Source organism: Bufo gargarizans, chromosome 6 (assembly GCF_014858855.1).
Source record: "Bufo gargarizans isolate SCDJY-AF-19 chromosome 6, ASM1485885v1, whole genome shotgun sequence".
NCBI lineage: Eukaryota > Metazoa > Chordata > Amphibia > Anura > Bufonidae > Bufo > Bufo gargarizans.
Window position 1 is genome coordinate 368,598,663 of NC_058085.1, and position 12,261 is coordinate 368,610,923.

Sequence of the window (12,261 nt, forward strand, 5' to 3'; positions counted from 1 at the left end):
CTCACATGCAATTTATCACACTACATCGACATTTTTCTACAGAAATATGTCATCCAACTACCCTCCTACCTGAAGGACTCCGCCACTCTAATCACCTTGCTCAAAAGGGTACATTGGAAAAAATCATACATTTGGACCACACTTGACGTAGCCTCATTATATTCCAACATCCCACACAATACAGGGATAGACGCCATACGGCAGTACCTACAACAAGACACGAACCTGCCAACCTCACAGGGACAATTCATTCTGGACGGCATCGACTTCATTCTCAAACACAACATCTTCAATTTTGAGAACAAAATCTACAAACAGACCAGAGGGACCGCTATGGGGACGCGATTCGCGCCCAGCTTCGCGAACCTGTACATGGGAATCTTCGAAAACCAATTCATCTACAACAAACACCCTTGGCAAGACAAACTAGTCTTCTACAAACGTTATATCGATGACTTGCTTTTGATCTGGGATGGCAGCCTAGAAGAGGCCAACAATTTCACCACCCACCTAAACAAAAATAACTTCAATCTCACCTTTACAGCCAACTATTCCGAAACATGGTGGTTTTGTTTCTGATGGTAGGCAGTCATCCTGGGTGTATTTCTGTGCTTGCCGTAGTGCTGCTTTGACGACGCCGCATGGGTATCCTTTGTTGCGGAATCTTTTTTCAATTACCTGGCTTTGTAGTTTGAAGTCTTCATCCTTTGTGCAATTTCGACGGATCCGCTTGAATTGGCTGAATGGTATGTTATTTTTCCATTTTTTGTGGTGTGCGCTCCTATAGTCCAGATAACTGTTTCCATCTACTTTTTTAAAAAAGGTTTTTGTTTCGATGATATTTTCCTTAGTGGATAGGACTAGGTCCAGGTATTCAATAGATGTTTCGGAATAGTTGGCTGTAAAGGTGAGATTGAAGTTATTTTTGTTTAGGTGGGTGGTGAAATTGTTGGCCTCTTCTAGGCTGCCATCCCAGATCAAAAGCAAGTCATCGATATAACGTTTGTAGAAGACTAGTTTGTCTTGCCAAGGGTGTTTGTTGTAGATGAATTGGTTTTCGAAGATTCCCATGTACAGGTTCGCGAAGCTGGGCGCGAATCGCGTCCCCATAGCGGTCCCCGCCCTCCCCCGCCCCCTTAGCACATCAGCTGATCGGCGCAGCATTACCAGTAGCCTTCCCGCCTGACGTCACGACCACGCCCCCTTCTGACGTCACGACCACGCCCCCTTCTGACGTCATAACCCCGCCCCCGCCACCCGAACTCAAAAAGCGCGCGCTCAGACACATGGAGAGCGGCGTTCCCAGCACTAACCAGACGCTCCAGGTAAGAGGCAGACTGCCACAGCGCTTGTGATGTCCACATCCCCCATTGCACCCCAAATAACTTGGTCAGCCTATCTAACCACCATGTGGGGCCACATTCCACCAGCGCAGCTCAAAATCCCCACCATTATACAGGACACCCTTCCTCCTCCCTCCAGCACCATCAAAATACCACCACACACTGCACCCACCCTTCTCATCACCACCGGCCACCCGCCCCCTTCATTTTATTACCCCCACCTTCTTTATTACCCCCACAGCCTTATTCCAAACACAACATACTACATCACATTGCACAGCACCATGTTTCCCCCCCCCCCCAACCTGCCACCTGTCATATTTTTTCCTCGCAACCTCCCCCCCCCCCTCAGTTCCATCACCACAAACACATACATCATCATGCCCCTTTGCCCAGTGTCCGTCTTCTCATTTGTTGTGTTTTTATTCCCACAGCCATCTGGCCTGTCTCTATGCTGACGCCCGATTAAGGTAAACCCCCCCCCCCCACAACCACATTCAACCTAATACCGTCATAACACACACACATACCGCACTAGGGACACCAGCTTTCACACGCCATATACATTCACTCATCCGATAACCACAGTCCTCCTGAAACATACTTGAGCACACAATCTTTTATGCCAGCAGAAATAATACACACCTGGGCCCAATAGTGACCTCATACGCGGACCACCGAATACTTACTGACTTTCTTCGCTTTTAATCAACTGCTGCTGCTGTCACTGACATTTGCATTTTTATTTCTCTGCAAACTACAGATCTTATTATTGCCTTCATTATTTTATGTATAAATTTTTTTTTTTTTGTATATAACTATGCACATTTTAATGCTTAAAGGCACGCGCACAAACTCTCTAAATATTCCACTGTTCAATGCATGTCCACACCCATCTAACCAGGTGGGGATACATCTCTTGCCTCCGGCATTTTTTTCTTTTATACCCTTGTTTTAGACTTGATAAAGGAGTTATAAACTCCGAAACGCGTTGTCTACTGAACAATAAAAACAGCTATTTCACCAAAGTCCACTGTCTGAGGTCGTCCTTTTGTGCGCCAAACAAATACCCTACTGTGTGCAATCGCACACAAACCAGCAACTTCTTCCTTCACAGTCCCTAGGAGTCCCTGGCAACTCCACCTAAGGGACCGAACGGGTATTGGCAGCACCGACCTTTCCAAAATAACCAACGCCCCCCTATTTCTCCACGTGTACCTACCTTCACGGACGTTGAGCTCCAACCAGCACAACACCAAAAGGTGAGCACACTTCGACCATTACGCAGAACAACACAACCGCTACCCACCACCCTATGAGCGCCTCTCCCCTTTCTTTTCTCTCTTGCCAAACTGCTCCTGGTGCTCTGGGGAGGGGTTACTTAATCCCATGTTACATTTGGTACGTCACCAGTGCACTAGGCATATGTTACACCCAACACCAAAAACATTTTCTGCTTGGATACTATGTCCAAGTGGTTGTGCAAAGACATTTTGAAAACAGAGCAAATTGTATCTAAATTATAATCCATAAACTGCTCCTGATGGAGGTCTACTAGTACTTATGTGGAGAGCATTTTCTATGGACACCTCCGACCCATCCCATGGAGACCCAATGTTTACTCCATAAACTAATATAATAAAGCATGTAAACACAATAAATATTCATTGCCTCCATTCATAGAGGTTCCTGATAAGGAAACATGTTCTTTACATCCTAATAACGCAATTGCACTCACCCAACTTAATGACATCATGTTAATTGGTCGTCTTCCTGGTCCATGCCGCAGATGCAGACAAGTCACTGGTTAAAACATTAAAGTAATGCGCTGTTTATTGGGCTGACATTCCCGGACAATGGCTGCTAATTAGGACAAATTATTCTAAGAAGCACTTTTATGCCTTGTATATTGTAAAGTTCACCAAATCATTGTAATAGTCTGTAAAAACGTTCTCTCTTTGTTACCGCTGGCCTTTCATTTAGTCATCCATGCATGACGGCTCAATCCTTTCTACAGCCTCACAATCAGAGTGCGGCTTTGTACTATGCTGCGTGTATTACCGAGTGACCTTTTTAACGCCAAGAATTCATCTCATCTGGAGACCTGCATGAGAAGCGGGGAATTAAGTAATTGGAGCAGTTAGATATCGCTGCCTATTAATCTGCAGTAAAAGGAATATTTGCTGATATGCTTCTGTTCCCGCGGATCAGACGGCCCGTGACATGGCGGACTGGCAAAAACAAAAGACGATTGCCAGGATGAGGCTTCAGCCGTGGAGTTAGAGTACAAATGGGGACTGCACAAAGTTTTGGGTTTTGACTATGTTTTTAATGATGTTTTTAGCAGTTGGGTTGCAATGAAGAGAAGACAATTCATATTTAAGAATTCATGTAGTTGCCATTAATTCGTTTTCAAACAAACCTGTAGAGAGATTTGTCCAATTTTAAGGATCCTTCTGGTTCCAAGTTATCGGTCATCCGCTGGGCCCCTACTGATGTAAAAACAAGAGTCCTATGTCCTCTGTCTGAATAAAGCAGTGGTCGAGCATGTGTACTGCAGCCCTATTCATATGAACATTGTGGTAAAGTGTACGGTTCAGTTGTGGGAAGGGTGTATATCCCACCCAGTAAAATCTAGAAAGATGAAGCTGGCTTCAGCAAACGTAGTTACTGGAGCTATTTTTGTTAAAGTTCAAGGGCTGGATTTTATTTGGACTGGGAAGGTAGGCTTGGTAGTGGGACCTTCCCAGTCCACCCCCCTTCCAGGACATGTTTCCCCCTATCCTGATGGATCCCCAGGTGTAGTCCAGCTTGGATCGTTAGTGGGAAATAAAGCCCATTCCAGGTTGTCAGTCGTAGAGTTATGCCTGCAAACGCCTAGGAAGCTGGCTGGCTTGCTGGCTATTGAAGCCTGATTCCCGTGTGTGACCTGCTCTCAATAGGTGAGCTACAGAGCAAACTCTGTGTTAGTTAGAGCACAGACGGGCAGGAGTTTATTTTGTTTTGCTTATGTTTTGGTGGTGCTGGAACCTCTCCTCACCCAGTGAGTTATAACTGGAAAGGAATCACAGTTTGGACTTTACATCTGTTGTCTGACGAGAAGTCTGTAATCGCCGACCTGCTTGAGAAAGCGATCCCTTACAGCATGCGCACTGCAGCTATTCATTCTTATGGGCATGTGCACTGCAGCTGTATTAATACTAGGGGGATACAGCAGGGGGATCAGAAATTACTCCAATTTTGACATTTAACCCCTGAGATACTATGACTACCACTTCTGAGTAGTTAGACAAATTGGAATTAGTCTCTCTATCTACTGATCGTACCAATAAAAAGTAGAGCCACCATTGAATAAAACCTCTCTCACTCAATTGAAGAATAAAAAAGTTATAAGCATTAGCATTTTGGTGGCAAAAAACTATTATTATTACTATTACTATCATTGTTTATTTATTTTTAAAAGGTTTTTAAATTTTTAAAAGTAGCAAAATATAACAGAAACTATCAAATCTGGTATCACTATAATCATACTAGCCCCCAGAATAGAGTTGCCATGACATTTTTTTGTTCTGAAGACCCTGCTCCTTATTGCCCATGCATGTTAATCCGTCACACTGTATGAGCAGGGGTTCTCTTGATTTTGAGACAAATTTTCTACTATATATGTGTATATATATATATATATATATATATATTGTGGGGACTCACACTGGTAGACAGGATTAGCGGACACAATATAAAGGCAACGGGGGGGTGGAGCCAGCAAGCCATGGTGTAGGTCGTCTCCACCAGAGCTCCTCACCGCTAGCCCAGCTTTATCAGCTTTATTCAGCAGAGAGAGAACCCACGATGGGGAAAACTCTCAGAGACAGAGATGGTGCGACAGGGAACACCCTGAAGACGAAAAAGACACAGGGGGACCTGAATAAATTCCTTAACAGAAGATCCTCCTCGCACCTTGAGAGCGGCAAGATGGCGCGCGAGACGCGAACTAACTCTGGACGGGAAGACGCCGATTCAGATGTCGACAGCTCAGAAGCTGAAGCTTACAATAGAGGTGAGACAGACCCCCTCCCTCTCACCCGCAGCTTCCTGCAACAATCGCTAGCCCAGGCCCTTACCCCGGTTATGAAAGAACTTTCTGACATTAAAGCCGAGTTCCAGCAACTTGGTCACCGGGTCGAACACCTGGAAGAAAGCCACGATCTCCTAGTCCAGGATAAAGCCGTAGTACAAAATCACCTGGCCGCTATGTCGACAATGATTAATGCAGCCTATGTGCACCTGGAAGACCAGGAGAATAGAGGGCAGAGGAAAAATGTTCGCCTGCGAGGAATACCTGAGACGGTGCCGGTTGAAGACCTGCCGGACACAGTGCGCCGCCTATTTGCCCTTCTAGTGGGAGAAGACCAGGCCGCCGCCATTGTCATCGAGAGGGCCCATAGAGCTCTTAGGCCTAAACCCGCTGCGGGAGATCCACCCAGAGACGTTGTGTGTGCCTTAATGAACTTTTTGGACACTGCTGCCATCCTGAAAGCGGCTAGAGAGAAGGGTGATGTCACTCTAGATGGGCTAAAGGTGCTCCTGTTTCAAGATCTAGCGGCGAGTACGCTGGCCAAGCGCAGGAACCTCCGTCCGTTAACCTCGATGCTGAGGGACAAGAAACTACCGGTCCGATGGCTGTTCCCTTTCGGCTTAAGCACTGTAATCGGGGGGAAGCAATTCACTGTGAGACTCCCGGAGGACTTACCGCCTGTTTGGGAGGCCTTGGGAACAGATGCTCTGGACATTCAGTCTTGGCTCCCCTGCAGCCCGATACTGGACCTCCCAAGCCTGCCGCAGCCGGAGAGTTGGTGCTTGGCACAGAAAAAGAGATCCCCGAAGAAGAGGGTCCCTTGAATAGTTTTCTCCAGAGGCCTTGGAAGCGCACTTGATGTGGGACTCTGATGATCGCCGCCATTGAGACCGCTGCCGCATCTTCCTTTTGCAGGACTCAGGTTCTACATAGCCCCTGCCTGTTTCCTTCTTCACGGAGCTTCCTCCTCTCTTCTCTCCTCTACTGTTATCCTGCCTCCACTTCTGTCCCTACCTACCCCCCCATCTCCCCCCCCCCCATGTTTCTTGTCGCCCGACCGTTCTGAAGGTAGCTCATAAAAATTGTCCAATACGGGCTAAGTTGGAGCATCGGGCGGTCGTCCAAAGGAGGCGAGGTGGAGCGCCTATTTCATGATTTGTGCCTTCACTCTGTATAGTTTAACTATGTCTGCTTTCTGCATTCTTTGTAATGGGCCTAGTGTGTGAGACCTGGTATTCGGGCACTTCCACACTAAGTTCCCCCTCCTGAGGTCTAAGACCTCTTAGGTAAATCTTACCAGTTTAGTATTTACTTCAAGAATCTATTGCAATGTTTATACTCTGTTTTATATTTGTTACCCTCTGACTACTTTCCCAACTCATCAGCTCACATCCCCACACTATCGTCATGTCTGACTTAAAGATTGTGTCGTTCAATGTGAATGGCATGAATACCCCGCAAAAAAGAAGCCAAATTTACCACCTGCTCAGGAAGGAGAGTGCCGACTTAGTGCTACTGCAGGAGAACCACTTTAGACACTTGCACATACCTAGGGTAGTGAGCAAACATTTCCCTGTGTGGCATCACGCCTCTTATTCCTCAGCAGCCAGAGGGGTATCCATAGGCTCTGGGGCAGAATATGCACTTCACTTTGACGTCTACATTGGCTGATCCTGATGGACGTTATCTATTTCTGAAAGGCAGTGTGGCGAACTCCATGTTCACTCTGGTAAACCTGTATGCACCAAATAGTGGGCAGATCCCCTGGTTGCTCCGCACACTGGGGATTCTAAAAACCTTCAGAGAGGGGCACCTCATCATAGGGGGAGACCTCAATCTCACTCTAGATTCATCCAAGGACTCAACTTCTATAGGCCGCCCTCCCTCTAAGAGACAACTGAGAAGACTTCTTCTCACCATCACAGACTTAGGGGTCTCAGATGTCTGGTGCCTTTTCCACTCTGAGGAAAAGGACTACACCTTCCACTCACGGGCGCACAATACATATCAGCGCCTGGACTATTTACTCTTAACAAACCTAATTGCTGTCTTCAGTAACAGAGGCCAGTATTGGGAACATAGTCATATCTGACCATGCGCCGGTGAGTGTGAAGGTGAGGTTGAATGAGACACTTTTAGAGGACGACTCACACAGATGAGCTGTAGAACAGTGCCTTAGAAACTATTTTAGGGAAAATGACCGAGATCTCGACAGCAAGATGTCACGGCTGAGGATGGGGAAAACCCTCAGCCGTGCGATGACTGAAGATGGTGGTCGCTGCTCGACCAGGACGACAGAATTAGGGAGCAGGTCACCTCCTAATCGCAACCCTAATCTGACCCTGACTCCTAGCTGTATGAGCCGACCCTGATGGTAGGAGGGCTCATACTCCGGAACCTTGAAGTGCCTGCTAGCCCTCAGGGTGGCCCTAAACTAGGAGCAGGGTAAGACGACCTGTTCCTTCTGTATACGGAGGAACAGGAGTCTCACTGGCCAAGCTGCAAGGAAGGGTGAACATATACAACTTATGGCAATGGCAGGTAGATGCCACAAACACAACATTCACCTGCCACAGACACTAAGCCTGGAACCCATGTGCAAGTGCTGCTATCCACTACAAAAGGACACAGCACACAACACACATCACACAGGAACCCAGGATCATAAGGTGCAATAAACAAGCATACCACAGACACATCTTCGTAACCTCAAACAAGAGTTATGACCACAAGGGTGGCCCTCACTGGCGAGATGGTGAATAACCAGGAGGATGTCTCCAGCAAACCATGGCTGAAGAACCCCTCAGCTTCAGGTCTCCACAGAGGCTTTATAGCCCAAAGTGGCCACACCCACACAGACACACTGTGGGAAGGGAGTTAACCCTTCCATCACCAAACAGGGTAGTGAAGACACTAAAAGGGGAAGTGCACAAACAACTATCACACTGCAGCTGTTACCGGCGACAATGACATGCGTGGCAACCGTGTCCTGGGAGCCAACCAGAAGGCCGAGACACTGCCAACACATGTAAACAATACAACACGTTGCCACGGGCAGCCACAGGCGAAGGGAAGTGTCACAGTGCACACATACATAAACCCTGTGCACACCAGACATAGAAAGTGCATACAAACACACACACATAACCAAAGGCAACCGCACGCATACCTGTTGTCCGCGGCAACCGCACTTGAGGCAAACAACTAAGTGCCCCCAGCTGTGATTGACACAACACCCAGACCGCGGGCAACTGCATGCAGCTCCCAAGAAGTCACGACCATAAACATGGGCATGACACTCCCACCCCTCATAGCCCCCCCCCCCCCCACCAAACAAAAAAGGGGAAACTAAAGCGGAACTCAAAAAGGGATGAGAGAAGGGAAAAAAATGGGGGAATCAGCGTCGGTACATGTGAGTCTCCCCAGGAATGCTGCCGGACCCTGGAGCAACACACAGGAACCAGGATCCGACTGCCAGCCTCTGAAGCAACACACAGGAACCAGAGTCCAGCAAAGAAATAGCCCGGGGAGACCGCACTGACGCTGCGTCCACTCTCTACTAACGTTCCCACTCCAGTCGGTGCCAACAGACTACCCCTAACCAGCACACAGACGGAACACAAACGGAATGCTGCCAGCAAACGACCAGAGATAGGAACATAGAGAGGGACAAAGGATCACCAACACGGACGGTAAGGTGGCAGGGAATAAGCCACCAACCGCGCCGTTAGCGTTGATCCCCAAAACGCTCTCCCTCCGGAGAACGCGCATGCACCCACAAACCTATGGCGATGCATGCTGCACCCTCTTCCGAAGGTCACACCGCAGTTCGAAGGGAGAGAACCCAGTAGAGGCCTGGGGTACCTCTCGCACTGAGAACATGAGATCGGGCAGAAAGAGGTCCTGGTCCTTTCCATCTTTAGACACTACCTTTTTCAACATATTTTTAATGTTTGGTTAAACTGTTCTACCAGACTGTCCGTTTGCGGATGGTAAACTGACGTCCGTAGTTGTTTATGTGCAGCAACTTACAGAGTTCCCTTATCACCTTGGACATAAAAGGGGTCCCTTGGTCGATCAGAACCTCTTTAGGTAGTCCTACTCGGGAAAACATCTCCATTAACTCCTTAGCTATGAGTTTGGCCGAGGTATGTCGCAGTGGCACCGCCTCCGGGTACCAAGTGGCATAGTCTAGAATGACTAAGATGTGTTGATGCCCTCTGGCGGACTTTGGTACTGGGCCTATGAGGTCCATAGCTATTCGGTCAAACGGTACTTCGATAATCGGGAGAGGTACTAGGGGACTACGGAAATGTGACTGGGGGCTAGTTATCTGGCAGGTCGGGCAATACTTACAAAACTCTTCCACTTCTTTGAATATGCTGGGCCAGTAAAACCGCTGTAGAATACAATCCTGAGTTTTCTGCAACCCCAGGTGACCCCCGGGGAACGTTTTGGTAGGCTAGATCTAACACAAGTTTGCAATAAGCCTTGGGGACCACCAACTGTTCAATAGGCTCACCCCGTAGTTAGTTTACCAGATACAACATATCTTGATGAACCACAAAACGGGGAAAAACTGACTCTGCCCCAGGTTGTTTTGGTTCACCATCTACTATTAACACATTTTCCCAGGCGCGGGATAGGGTTGGGTCCCGACATTGGGCAGTACCAAAATTATCCCCGGAGACATTGAGGTCTGCCAATTCAGGAGCCGGCGGCAAGTCCATCACACTTAGTGGCCTTGTCTCTCCATCTTCCACCAAAGTGGCGGTCACCCCTACCACTGGCCCTTCGGTCTCAGGTTCTCAGGGTTCTGGTCTCCCCCCTGAGCTGGGCCACTCTGCTAGGGTTACCCCTGTCTCATGGATATCAGTCACTCTCATAGTAGGCCACAGTGCCGGGAAGCCTGGGAAGTCTCTCTCTCTATTATGAGTTCATAATGTAGATTTGTGGTGACAGCCACCTCGTGGGTCCATCTACTGGCCACCGTGGTTAGAGACACCAGCACGGTGGAGTAGTTTTTTAAGTCTCCATGGATGCACATCACTCCAACTTTCTGGCCAGTATACTCAGTGGACAACACCAGGGTAGCCCTTACTAGGGTCACCAGACTCCCTGAGTCCAGCACAGCCTCCACCAGAGTGTCTCCCACTTCCACCTGGCACAAGTGATCTAGAGACTCTGGGGTATCTATTGCACACAGCCTCATGGCATATAGCGACTGACAGTAGCCACAGTTAGTGTCCATGGGCTCAACCCGATGGGGACAGTCAGCCCTTACATGGCCAGACTCCTGACACAGACAGCAGACTATCGGAGCCAGGTCCACCGTGGGTACATACCGGGCGGGTTTTATCGGCTCAAATCTTCGGGCCTGGGGTGGAGACTTCGAGGGTTTGCCAACCCCCCTCCCGACAGAACCCTCCTTTAGATTCCTGGTAGCTTCATAGCGTTCCACCAGGTCCACCATTTCAAGGGCATTGCCAGGAGACACCTGACCGATCCAATACTGGAGAGGGTATGGCAAAGCCATCCAGAACATATCGGCTAATAGTCTATCCAGCATAGCCAGGGGATTCAGCACATCAGGCTGTAGCCACTTTTGCAAGAGGTGAAGTAAGTCATAATACTGGGTCCTCGCAGGCTGAGCTGGCTTAAACCCCCACTGATGTACCCGCTGGGCCTGGACCAACAAATTTAACCCCTGTCTTGCCAAAATCTCACCCTTTTCTTTATGGTAGTCGGCCGCTTGATCGTCCGGCAAATTGAAATACACCCGCTGGGAATCGGATGCCAGGAATGGAGCGATGATCTCAGCCCACTGGTCACGGGGTAGCTTTTCCCTGATGGCCACTTTCTTGTACATCGCCAGGTTGTTTTCGATGTCATCTGCGGGGCTCATCTTAGGAATCGCGGCACAGACTGCTTTCCAGGCATCGTGGATGCTCGGGGTTGCTCCTGTTGTCTGCAAAGCCATCACATGTTGTAGCAGCAACTGGTTAGTCTCCTGCTGCTGCTTATTAGCCTCGCGTTGCTGCAAGTTTGTCTCTCGCTGCTGCAGATTAGCCTCCATGAGGGCCTTCACTACAGCCTCCATTTTGTCGTAGGGCACTTGGTGTAATACAGGTCCTTCTAAAAAAATTAGCATATTGTGATAAAGTTCATTATTTTCTGTAATGTACTGATAAACATTAGACTTTCATATATTTTAGATTCATTACACACCAACTGAAGTAGTTCAAGCCTTTTATTGTTTTAATATTGATGATTTTGGCATACAGCTCATGAAAACCCTAAATTCCTATCTCAAATAATTAGCATATCATGAAAAGGTTCTCTAAACGAGCTATTAACCTAATCATCTGAATCAACTAATTAACTCTAAACACCTGCAAAAGATTCCTGAGGCTTTTAAAAACTCCCAGCCTGGTTCATTACTCAAAACCGCAGTCATGGGTAAGACTGCCGACCTGACTGCTGTCCAGAAGGCCATCATTGACCCCCTCAAGCTAGAGGGTAAGACACAGAAAGAAATTTCTGAACAAATAGGCTGTTCCCAGAGTGCTGTATCAAGGCCCCTCAGCGGGAAGTCTGTGGGAAGGAAAAAGTGTGGCAGAAAACGCTGCACAACGAGAAGAGGTGACCGGACCCTGAGGAAGATTGTGGAGAAGGACCGATTCCGGACCTTGGGGGACCTGCGGAAGCAGTGGACTGAGTCTGGAGTAGAAACATCCAGAGCCATCGTGTACAGGCGTGTGCAGGAAATGGGCTACAGGTGCCGCATTCCCCAGGTCAAGCCACTTTTGAACCAGAAACAGCGGCAGAAGCGCCTGACCTGGG